The 13,685-nt window shown below is 38.7% G+C and overlaps 1 pseudogene; it reads left to right on the plus strand.

The window, feature by feature from the left end:
* The first annotated feature begins 1,142 nt into the window (after positions 1-1,142).
* LOC149237621 (7-dehydrocholesterol reductase pseudogene) overlaps positions 1,143-13,685 on the plus strand; it is a 106,628-nt pseudogene continuing 94,085 nt past the window's right edge.

Below are 13,685 nucleotides of genomic sequence, written 5' to 3' on the forward strand. Positions count from 1 at the left end.
TATAAAAGGTTTGTGACACCACCACAATATTACATCAAACGTGAGGGAAATCATCGTTCGAAGATGGAGAACGTGATTACCCAAATTTGGTCATTGATTGGTCTTTATAATGTCTGCAATAGCTCCACTCAACGACAACAAACAATAATATCCTTACTGGCATACGTCGACCCCACAGCCACACAATTTCTGGAAGAGTCTATTCGCAGAACTTTAACACAAAATAGATTCTATAGTTCTTTGCATGAATGGGTGGATGGGCTTCACTACTAAGAACCCGTCTCCATGTGTTGCCTGTAGAAAACGCAAGTCTCAGGAGTTTCCTGGCAGGCTTTTCAGTGTCATCCCCGGATTTAGTGTCCTTGTATCGTGTTGAACATCCCCAGTGACTACTGACGTTCTGCCCTTGAATCAATAGACAGCGTTCAACGCTGTGCCATTAACTGAACACTAATTCAAAAACAGCGCTGGTAACCAAATAAACTGAAATCACAACGACCACAGAAATGAGGTATCCTGAGCTCGCAAACTTCTTCACTGTTCTACAGATGGCAGGATCGACTTTTACATAAGGTGCGAGGAGAATTATAGCACAAGAAAATGATTACAGTCAAGCCAGCGTTAAAAAATCTCGGCTCAAAAACGCTTGCGTTCAGACCAGCGTTAAAAATTTGTTTGATTTCGACACCACGAGAAATACATCGAGACAAGACACACAGGGGAGATGCGTGCTCAGGTAGCTAACCGTCAGAAAGTGTAATGCTTGTCTTTTCTCATGAGATTTTATTTTTTTTCGGTCTTCAACCTGAATCTGTCACAACGGCAATCATCATCTCTGCAACTTTGTCATTATTTTGAACCGTGTACATCCGGATTTGGTTCAAATTTGCTTTCAAGCACGATTTCCCATTGCAATAAAGCGAAATACGGATTCAATTGTAATAAAAAACAATACAAATTGCAGTCAAACACATACCAATTGCAGTAAAAAATGTTTGTCTGCCTTCCGCTCTGGACAGAGGCGTTCTTCAGCAGCGTTACTTCGTTCAAGTGATCGAATCCCTCAGATTGTATGACAGCTTCAGTCGCCCAGGACCAGGTGTCTTTGTTTTATTCCCTCCTGCTGCACTAAGCTTAATACCATGTCAGAACGTGCAAGAGCACGAAGGGCAGACTGTGCTTCAGGACATGCAATGAATTTGAGACAGACAAATCCAGCAGCGTTAAAAACGCAGACTTTACAGGATGCAGCGTTAAAAATGCAGTTGGGTCAGTCAAAACATTCGAGAGATATTTCAGAGGCGTTGAGGCAAGTAGGACAGCATTCAGGGGACAGTGCTCAGATCAGGACAACACTTAGGAATAGGAATGCATATGACAGACCAGCGTTCAATGTCAGGCCAGCTCAAACGTTTCAAAGTCAGGCCAGCGTTCAATGTCAGGCCAGCGCTCAACTATTTACAGTATGGCAGCGCAAACGTTTCAAATCAGGTCAGGATGACAGCGCAACAGAAGAGCAGGGCGCAGGTTTTATAAAAGGAATATGGCAGACAGAGGTCAGGTAACGCAGAACTGACATATATATAGAGACCACAAAACAAGTGGCTCAAATTGGAGCAGGACCAGCAATCGCCTGCTCCGATACCATGTTAAACACACATGGGAGCAAGAACAATATGAAAGATAATCAGGAGAGTACAATTTTTATTAACAAGAGATATACATTTATAGTACATTATGTGACCGTTGGGTTTCACATCCCAAAGTCTCTTGGACTACTTTGTCTATTCAACTTCCACACTAACCCATTGAGGATTAGGTGTCCAACAGAACGTTTGATAGTTTTGTGCTCAGTATGCCAGAGTAATATGCCAAGAGTCTGAAAATTAAAATCTAAAGCTAAATCTGGTTTTATACAAAATGAGTGCAAACGGAAAAGAATGCAATGACTATCTGTACAACTAGTGTTATAGCACAATTGGGATTGTTTTGAAATATTTTCTCTTTCACAAGGATTGGTCAGAATTATGGGATCCGAGTAATTTCGAATTCCATCTTGTGAATTAGAAAACAAATTATGATTGTGAACAGGCGTGAAGGCTTGATCATGATATGAATCATAGATTGGAATACTTTCTTGGATAGTGAAATCATGCAGATGATTTGCTGCTTTAGAATGAGGATCGGTTGAAATGATTTTTGAATTAGAATACCTCTCATTCTCAGATGTTATTTGAAGTTTTTGATGATTCTCTCGAGATAAATCAACATCTTCAATATCAAAGTAATTATCATAAATGACTTCACAGGATTCCCTAGATTCCTCTTTTTCATCCAGTATATTCAAACAAGGAAGGACAAGCCTTTCATGTTTGTTAATGGCAAAAAGGTGTTCTATAGCTGCTTCTCTATCTTGAAAACCTAATGGTGATTCATTTAGATCAGCCTCTGTATTTTCTGAAATATCATTAATACTGAGGGGGGAAAAATTACCATCATTAAAAATATCAGGATAAAGAGAAAAATGTGACTCTGAAATAATGCATTTAAAAATATCTCTTTGTGAGAACTCTTGTGCATTACGTTCATCGTAGATTTCAGGTTTTAGATCATACCTTTGTGTGCTCATGTTTTTTGGAAGAAGATTACTTTGCTGTTCTAACCTTGGCATTTGCATTTGTTGAGTTGCGATCATATTTTTTGAATTTGCCTCAAAGCTGCTTTCCGATTCCAAGGCGGCCTTTCTTCCAAAATTTCCGCTTTTGTCTTCTTGTATTGGATCAGACATATCCTCCAAGCTTTGGGAAACTTCTTCATCATAATTTATTTGCACATCCAAATTGGATTTCTCATTTATATTAGAAGAAATTGGAACAAAGCTTGGACTAATTTCCACTGGATCGGGAATTGGAGGCAGAGAATAATTATGATCAACACAATCTAATGATTCTTCACTTATGGGTTCATTTTCAATATCATATTTCAAACAATTAAGATGAAATCGAATATTAAAATCTCTAACAGACTCATCTTCTGTGCGTAGATATTCAATTTCATCATATACCTAATCATAATCATAGCAATCAAATTTACAAATGAAAACCGTGACAAATTGATCCCAGCTGTGAATTGAGGCAATCGGAAGGGTTCTACACCAGTTTCTACACCTTGAAAATTTGAATTTGAAACATTTTGAATAAATTGAAGGGCATGATTAAAAGAAGAAGAATTTCTCCTACCATTGAATTTTACCTGAGACAAGAGTCTTACCACTTCGGGTGGAGTGTTGGAAGAGGCACGAACATGGATACAACTCCGAATTGGAAGTTTAAGAGAGGCCATCTTAATTTGAATGTTACAATTGAAAACAAACCCCAACAGACCACATGTTTCAGGCCCTGCTTCTAGTGCCAAATATGTTGAAGCCCCGAAAATTGGGTCGACAACAAGGGGGATACCCGCCCGGTCCGGACCTTGGTTGGCAGCTCCTTATCCGTTTGGTATAGCGGGTCCGAATGGGGATAATGGGACCAGTTTCCCAATCTATGAGTGTGTGTGTGTAGAATTTTATGTTCCTGATCTAACAGTTCCTAATTAAGGTATTCTAATTCTAACTTTAATCTAATGCTATGCTATTGTAATCTAATAAGCAGCAACATCTAAGTCTATACTAACCCGGGATGTAATTATTTTATTATGCGATCTAAAAAGATTTCAAATAACAATTGGTAATAAAGATCATTCAGCTATTATGAGAAAGGAAATCAATAGGGATGAACCACTTCACATAAAAAGTTAGACGAAACAGTTGTGAAAAACATATTGCATAATGAGCTATTCATACATTAAGCATAAATAAATAGCTATCACCGTACAAAAGCAGCAATGGTCAAGAGATAAAAGTACCATTTATGACTAGTTCTACTTATGAGCTTCAAGCGACAATGATTTATCTCTCCTTGCTCTAACATCCACTAAGAGTACAGAAGTGCAACATCAGTAGCAGATATCAAATGCAAACATCAACAAATCCTATTCCATTCATTCACCAAAACCTCCTCTGAGGGTGCAAAAGTGCATGTGCTGTGGACAAGTTTTTGATAAATTTCTAGACCCCTCTCTAAACGCATGAGAAGGGTTTAAATACTACTAACTAAATAACTTATTTACAAATATTCAGGATGCGGTTTAAATGACCGCCCTTTTTCTAAGCAAAATTAAAGCGAAAATTGAATCCAGAATTAAACTACTTTTGTATTTGGTCTTTGAAATTGCACGTATGCAGCATCTGTTTTAGGAGAGTCGGCTGGCTGACTTCTGCTTTTAGCTGAGCTGAGAAAATGGAATCGATGAGAGCTGGTGCCATTTTTTCGGCCCCATTTATGATACACTTCACAGTCATCCACTGGCTATGCGGCTTCACCAAGTATGCCCAGTAATATTCCCAATTTAACTTGTTCAGCCCTTGAATTGCTTTTGCCTTTTCTTGCGCTCTCTGTTTCCATTCTGCCTCTAGTTGTAGTTTGTTCGGTAAATATCCTGGGGTGGTTTCTGTGATCAAATTTTCCCTGTGCAAATTTTCATTTACACAATCAATAAGACTGCTTGCTGTCGTGGCTGCTGTTTCTGCCGCTTGTTCTGCCTCCCTGATTTGATCGTCCCATTTGTTAAAGAGCAGTTCTTTATGGTTCTCATTTATCCTTGGTGCACTTGCTCTTTTTCCCTCGTCTTCATCTTGCCAAGCCAAGTACTCAGTCACCCGTTTATCAATCAGATCATAGTCACTTCGTAAATCTACCACTTGATTAGTGATCTTATCACTAATTTCACAATAATAACTCCACTGTGATATCTTTTGGCCCAACACTTCTTGCTGCTGTAGTAATTGTTCATTCAAGGAAATAGATTTCGAAATAAATTCTGTAAGCTTAGGGTCGTCTTTGTGCATCTCTTGTAAATCCTGTAACTGCTTTCCTTTCTCATCCAAACTTTTCTGATATCCTATCTGCATTTGCTAGAAGTCCTGCTGCAACCTTTCAAGCTGTTTCTGTGCTTCATTATTGGTGTTAGCTTGTTGCAACTGTTGTTGCAGTACTTGTATCTGGTCTTCCCTTTCTTTTAACAACTGCTGTACCTCAGATGCTTTATCAATAGTCGCAGAGGCATATGCTCCTGCGATCTGAGATAGTTTGGTGAGATTTTCAGTAGGATTGCTAGTGGGATCTTTCCACAAGACATCTAATTGTTCTACGTCTTGAGAGAGTGTATTTTCCAATTTCCTTTTCTTTCTCTGTCTTCTTACCACTGCTTTATGCTGTGGGCTATAAAATATATCCAGAGGGGGAATTTCTTCTATGTTGAGTATAAGCTCAAAAGATGGGGCAACAGGAATATGCTCTGTATCTGAGACATCGCTGACTGTTGTTGTGACTACTTCTTGTGCTACCTGTGTATTTCTCACAGGTGTTTTTAGGGCTTGTCCTTAAAGATTGATCAGTTCATTGAAGGTTTCCCATTCTCTATCTAATTCAGTTGTGACTGGTGGTGTTTGAATGACGAGAGGAGGAGGATCTCTTTGTGGGGAGGCAATAACCTGCTGTTGTAGAAGTTCTGTTGATTGAGCAGTGTCCTTAGCTGACTCTTCGCTCCTATCTTGGTCATTTCTGGATCTTTTAGAGTGTTCGGGCATTTCTTGTTCAGACTTGGATTTAGATCCGTTAGTGCTTGAACTCCCACTGAGACTAACGCTTAGAGTTGGTTCTCTTGAGGGTAGTCGTAGTTTCTCTAGAGGAATACTGGCTAATCTTCTTTCTTTTTATATCATGAAATTTTGGAAATCTTCTGGAGATAATTGCACTTGGGCTTCGCCCAAAATCTCTTGAAGTGTGCTCTTCTGTTGGAATATATCATCAAATAAATCCTTTTTCCCAGTGAACACCTTTATCTTGACTGTAGTTGTGAAATTCTGGGCAACCTCATTAGGGTCAAATGGTCTTCCCGGGAATTTGAATAGTTGTAAACACGTCATATTCTGTACTTCAGTGAGCGTGTGACCTACATCAAATAGCGAAAAGGCCCCACATGCTACAGGAAACTGTGGCCATATAGCCTTCTTTTTGTCCTTTAAGTCTTTAGTCAAACCACCTTCTCCATAGGTTTGATATGCAATCTCTCGAGCTAAGAGTTTATCAGGGATATACAAAGGTAGAACATGAGGGGGTGCAGTACTTCCAAATACCCTGACATAAGTGAACAATTCCTCTCCGAACCATCTTGTGATGGGGAGGATGTCTACCTCTGCTTCAGGCGAGCACCTCGGGGGGTCTTTATCATACAACATTCTATACAAGGGCAACATAATTCCATGACAAATTTGGTAGAAGTATGGAGTGAACTGAGAGTCCCACAATTCCTTATGATAGACATGGATGGGTAAGGGGTCTTGAGTTGTCCACTTCCAACCCATAACAGGAAACTTAGAAACATAACATATTGAATCCATAATATATGCAGACAGGTAAAAAGGAGGGTAAATTCTCTAAGCCGTAGCTCTTTTGGACCGGTAACTGACAATGGCCGTGACTAGGTTATCAGATAAAATTTTGGCCCAATCAACAATAATGGCATTTGTGGCAGCATCCAGTAACGGTAGCCATTCGGATGAAAATTTGTTGATATCTGGCATTCCAAATATTCTACAGAGCATGGCAGCAGCAAAGCAATATGGGGAGGTAAGGGAACCAGTACTGTACATACCGTGTTTATCTTTCTTGAGCGGTTTGTCTTTCCTGGACCAGTCTTTGGTGGTTTCTGCCAGGTTCTGGTTTTCCTTTACGAATTTCTCCATGAATTGCTTGTTATAAGTTGCCTGTGGCTTGGGAAAATGGTACATGAACTTTAAAACCTGCGCAGCGAATGAACTGATGAGTCCTTGACCATGAACCTTGAACTGTCTATTTCTGTTTTCTGCGCTATCAAGTATCCACTTGACCATGTCTGTGTATGGGAGGATTTTTGGCCTTGCTGCTATCCGATGTAAGAATGAGCAAGCTAGCTCTATTAGGGTTGCTTCAGAAGGACTCTGTGAGCCCGCAACAGTAGTAACTTCCATTACTCTGGGGTTCTCCTCTTCGAGCAGATTATACATGCCTTCCCACATAGCTATTCCTGCATCTCTGTTACAAGCCGTGTCTGTATACAAAGGTGCCATTTCTTTTTCTTCGGAGCTCGGGGCTTTGTTTTTCTTTCCCATTTCAACCTGCATATTGCTTTGTATCGTCCTCCATTCTCCGTTCCTGCAATTCACGAGTGAAGTAGAAATGAATGACCAGGAAGGGTGATGGGAGAGTTTTAAATGCCGCAGATATACCAAATACACCACCTTACGTGAAGTGATTCTTCAAAAAGCACGCGTTCATATTCTATTAATAACTGACAACTAACTCCTTTATTAGCATTTAAGGCGCATAACCATGTGTCAGCTTATGGAAAATACTTTTCTTGAATATCGTGCCCGAAAGATCTGCGATGGAGCGATTTTTCGATTTGCTTCGCAACATCGGAGATCGCAACATCGCAGATCACAATATCGCAACATCACTGAATTGCATAAACACAACATCTTTGCATTGATCTAGCCTGACGTCGCAATCATTGCTTTATCACGAGATCGCAATATCGCAATATCGCAGATCGCAGGAATTTTATGTATGACAAATTTCGTTAACCTGCTTCTTGCGAGATGCGATCTTGTGATCGGCATCATCGCAAATAGGTAAATTCTAAAGTGTTTCGTGTAAGTTTTGCTGAATGTGACGCGATATTTGTTCAATGCCACGATCTCGCAAATGTTGGGATTATACTTGAACGGTGGCATCCCGCTATCTTTTTACGATGCGATTTTAAAGACTTTTTACCTTATCATAAACTTAGATCTTAAGAATCTCAAAGGAGCTTCCTAAGCTTATGATGGTAACTTTATTTGCGGAAAAGGAATTTAAGCACTACTTTGTTTTTCCTAGATTTTAACTAAGGGTCCCCACACATTTAGTATTTCGAATGACACTTAAATGAGAAGGGGGGGTTGTTGCTGGTCACAACAGTACCTTACTTACAATTAATTCAATTTTAAGAACCATTTCATTAATTCATACACCGACCAACTTTTAATGGCTCTCCAACAATTCAATTTTTTTGCACAAGAAAACCTCAACATCCTAAGCAAACAATTCTCCTCCTTAGCTTTGGAATCCATGTCCCTTTGACTTAGCCCTTTTTAAATATTATATTTGTAAAAATATTTACAATGCAAATTATGAGAGAACCATGGGTGGGGCTGTCACAAATAAAAACACATCACAAAAACTAACACGTATTTTCTCAAGAAACCCAACAGAGAAAAATTGCTTTCTTGATGTGGTATTTGATTGATTGCCTTGGAGCAATTGAATATATTAAAAATAAATATGTCTCTCTTGAGAAAGTGTTCTTCTTCTCTCACAAAAATCAGCTGATATAGTTGATCTCAGTCTGCCATGATCACTGCTTTATCTTGGCACTCTAGCTCATAACTAATCCTTTACTGCCTCCTTTACTTATTCATAACATTCATTGATCTCTTACTCAACCTTACTCCTTCCTTGCATACTTGGATGTCCTATTCTTTGCATAGATTGCTTATTTCCTAGTGCACTTCAGGTGCTATTTTCTAGTGTACATGTTCCCTATTTCTTAGTGCACTTTCTACCTCCTATTCTTTAGGACCCAACTCCTATTCTTTGTGTACAACCAAATCCTAAATCATTGCGAACTTGTTCCTCCTATTTCTTAGGAAACAATTCACGTGCTCTCCAAAATCAAGGCTCTTCTCACAAACTCATGAGTTATCTTGTCACACAAACATTGTGCAGAAAACTTATGAATTATTTGTGCCTTCATCCTTGTCTTTATAGGCCCAATTGAAACATATAAGGAGGCCCAATTCAAATTTAGAACTCGAGTTCTGATTGAAGAGTTAACTGAGATTTATTCTCGTCCTTTCTCCAATCAACATTAGATATCTTAACCCGTTCTCTCTCCAATCAACACTGGAGACCAACTCCCTCTAACTGAACTTGTAACTGCCACCTTGTTCTATAGTCAAAGTAATGAAGACTCCTCTTTAACCGAATATCTAACTCTACACATGCCAACTTGATGATTATTCCATTGAATTAGAAATAACTCATCCTAACCAAAGTCTAACCCATGAGGATAGTTTGAGGTCTTCACTGGCTAAGGCATAAGCCAAAAGACCTTGCTAGCTACATTTTCCAACATGGTGAAATAAAGTTTAGTTGTATCTATTTGAATGCGTGTGTATATATGTGTGGTAGAGAGAAATTCCCATTTATATATGTATGCATGCATGATAGATGGATATATCTATTACAAATATATTTATAACTCTATATCTTAAATATAAGCAATTTCAAATTGGATGGGAGAAAATAAGAGAAGTTAGGCACAAAATGAAACTCCAAGATAAGCACATATTCCATGGTGGTTATAAACTATAAGATAAACACAACTTATGCACTCACTACGCTGTCTATTATCTTTGGGCATGGTAGAAAGGGATTGTCTTTTTCCTAACTCACCACATTCAATCCCACACCATGCATCCTAAAAACGTAGGTTGAAACTCATGTGCTTACCCATGGGCCATCTGTATACTATATTGAAAACCAAGGGGGATAGAATAATTAGATTGCATGGCCTATTAATTCTTCAATAAAGATAATAAAAGTGACATAAGATTTTTTTTGTTTGATTTTGAGAGGTTTCATGTAGTTTGTTAAAATGGATTATTTGGTAGTTGGAAATGGAAATATCAAATGGACAATTACCATGGCTCCTATGCATTCCATAAATTCATAAGTGAATCTAAACATGAGTAGGCTTGGGCCTTTCAAATATTTTGATGTCTGCTAATGTTTGGGCATTTCAAATCTTGGGATGCATGCTAGAGAGATATGTCCTTGTTAAATAATCATGGATTTTTTAAAACTCATAACTTATATATTATTATTGCTTTATTAATATCCTTCGAAATCCCTATTTAAAAGTAAATTTGGGTTGAAAATGGTTTTATTATTTATAAGGTTCATATTCAATCCAATTCATCTCATTGAAAGTTGAGATCAATTGCTCCTCTTCAAAATACATTATAGCTAATGGGTTTGAACATGCTAATTGATAACTTTTTGTAGAATAATTCAACATGACTTGCAAAAGCTCTAAAATTATATAAACAATGAATATACATAATTTTCCTAAATAATTGGCTAGTTTTGCAGTAACAAACATGATTCAATATGTTTCTTCTTTAATGCGTATATCTATCATTTTACTTGGTTTCATTTTATTTTATGGTCAAGCTAGAAATGAAAAGATAAAATAGAAAACTCATATCAAAAAAATATTTAAATGATAGACATAAATATATATAAAATCTCATGTGAAGGTAAGTTTGAAAAAGAAACATGTCATAAAAAAATTACTTGATGGGTAGGAGTAGCCGTCAAATTTATACCTTGGTCGAGAGCGTTCATAGTCACTTGTAATTTTTCATGCATCTAAGCAAATTACTATTGTCTTCGTTCACCTAATGGGATAAAAGGAGCAGTGGTTGTCTGAGTCTCAACACCTCACCTTCATTAGGGAATTACAGAACTAGGGAAGGAATACATGGGTTTGAATTGACACAAATCCTTGTAATCTATCAATTTTATGCCTTGGTCGAGAGTGTTCATAGTCACTTGTAATTTGTCACGTATCTAAGAAAATTACTATTGGAGTCGTTCACCTAATGGGATAAAAGGAGCAGTGGTTGTTTGAGTCTCAACATCTCACCTTCATTAGGGAATTACAGAACTAGGGAATGAATACATGGGTTTGAATCGACACAAATACTTGTAATCCTTCCCAAATTTTTTCCCTAAGAAGAAACAAGCCCTTTGTTAGGTCCCTATACTACTAGTGTAACCACTTATTGTTATTAGTGAAACCCCCTTATTATATTTTTGTGCCCATATAGTCCCCACATTGTTTTTATTCTTTCCATGACTAGCCTATGTAGTTAACCGGGGGGTTAGAGGTGGGACAGAGCCCCCCCTTCGTTGCACCGATTGCACAGCGGGGGGGCCATAGGGGGTTTGAGGGGGGTGGGTAGCCCCCCTCTACTTGGTCCGGGGCAGCGCCTCGGGAATTTTTTTTTTGGACCCTATATTAGGTTGGGAGGACCTACCTATGGTTTTGGTCCATGGTTTTGGACGCGGTGGTTTTTGGTCCATGGTTTTGGATGCGATGGTTTTTGGTCCATGGTTTTGGATGCTTCGACACGTATAAATATGTATTGTAACATTGAAAGGAACATAATGAAAAATCAATCTGGTAGTCCCGGTTTTGGGATCCAGGGGAAAATCTCTATGTATATGTGTTTTATGTGTTATTTTCTCACATTGTTTATTTTTTTGTGTTTTAGAATTTATATGCAAGTAATTTCTGTATGGGGTTAAAACATACATTTGGTATCAGAGTTGTTTTGGCTTCAAGGGGACGCCTTTGTTGCTGAGAGGTTTCGCTCGGGCTTATGGTAGACCCTGTTCAGTGGGAGATCTGTGGGATTGATTCTGGTGGTGAAAGAAGATGGCGAGCAGTGCAAAGATAGAGATCGAGAAATTTAATGGTCAGAGTTTTGAGTTATGGAAACTCAAGATGGAGGATCTATTTGTGGATAAAGCTTAGTGGATCACGGTAGATCCGGGTACTAAACCAACGAGAGTGTCCGATGAAGAATGGAAGAAGTTGGATCGAAAGGCAAAGACCACAACACAATTGTGTGTCTCAAATTTAGTATTGTTGAATGTATCAAGGGAAGCTACGACTACGGGTTAGTGGGACAAGTTCGGGACTTTGTACCAATCTAAGTCTCTGGTGAATAAACTCTTCCTACGGAAAAAGCTGTATAACCTGAGGATGAAAGATAGAGACTCAGTGACAGAGCATTTGAATGTGTTTAATACTGTGGTAAGTCAGTTATCATCTATTGATATTAAAACTTTAGATGAAGATAAGTGCATCAGTTTGTTGTGTTCTCTATCAGATTTGTGGGATAATCTGGTTATTGCAATAGGTAGCAATGCAATTGCCTTGCAGTTTGATGAAATAGTCTCATCCTTGCTGATGGAGGAGATGAGACAGAAAAATATGGAGAGTCAGAATGGTGATGCCTTATATGTATGAGGACGGTTCTAGAACATAAACAAAAATAAGTCATTGAGTGGGAGATCTAAATCTAGAGGGAGATCTAAATCTCCAAGAAAACTTGTAAAGGTAGTTTGCTGGAAATGTGAAAAGGCACTACAAAAGGGACTGTAAATCTAAAGCTCCTGACAAAGGAAAGGGATCTGATGATGCTCCTTTTGCAGAGGCAAAAACCACCTCAGATGAAGGTGGGGATGTGTACTTGGATACTTCAAGTACACATATAGATCATGAGGCATGGTTGATTGACTCAGGTGCATCCTTTCACTTCACTCCCCAAAGAGAGTGGTTCTGCGAGTATGAGAAATACGATGGTGGTGATGTCTTCTTAGGGGATGATAGGAAGGCTAGAATCGTTGGTCGCGGAAAATTAAAGTTGAAGTTGCAAGGTGGAAGGGTTAGAACACTTCCATGTGTTCTGCATATTCCTACATTGGCCAAAAACTTAATTTCTGTAAGCAAGCTAGATGATGCAGGTGTAAAAAAAATGTTCGAGAAGGATACCTGCAAGATGGTTCGGGAAGCACTGGTATTGATGCGGGGAGTTTGGATTGGAACTCTGTACAAGCTGCACTATAGCACTGTTGTTGATGGGGGTGCAACAGTTCTGTGGTTCCTGAAAGTGGAGTAGAAAATCTAGTGGTCTCTGGAGAGAAGACCATGTTGTGGCATCAAAGGCTTGGACATATTGGAGAGAAGGGCCTTTGAATACTTCATGGTAAAGGTATGGTAGAAGGTATGAGTAATAGCTCTCTGGATTTTGATTTCTGTGAAAATTGTGTATATGGGAAGCATAATCGGGTGAGTTTCCCCTCTGGTGGTAAGAGGGCGAAACATATATTAGAACTTGTGCACAATGATCTGTTTGGACATGTGAAGGTTCCATCACTAGGTAAGTTTGTGTACTATGTGTCATTTATAGATGAATTCTCAAGGAATACATGGATATATTTCCTTAAGAAGAAATCCGAAGTCTTTGATAGGTTTAAAGAATTTAAGGCTGTGGTGGAAAACCAAACAGAGAAGAAGATAAAGGTGTTGAGGATAGATAATAGTGGAGAGTTTTGTAGTAAGGAATTTAAAGAATTTTGTAAGAAGTGTGGTAAAGCACGGCAAAAGACTACTCCATATACACCTGAGAAAAATGGAGTTGTAGAAAGAATGAACAAGACATTGATGGAAAGGGAAAGAAGCATGCTCAGCAGTGTTGGGTTAAGACAAGAATTCTGGGCAGAGGCGGTGGAGACAACATGTTACATGGTCAACAGATCACCTTCATCAACGTTGGAGGATAAGACTCCACAAGAGGTATGGACTGGTAAGAAACCCTCTCTTTCACATCTGAGGGTATTTGGATGTGATGCATATGTACATGTTCC

Source organism: Pinus tabuliformis, chromosome 8 (genome assembly GCF_031772625.1).
Source record: "Pinus tabuliformis cultivar Carrire ecotype Pingquan chromosome 8, CPIR1, whole genome shotgun sequence".
In the NCBI taxonomy this organism is placed as follows: domain Eukaryota; kingdom Viridiplantae; phylum Streptophyta; class Pinopsida; order Pinales; family Pinaceae; genus Pinus; species Pinus tabuliformis.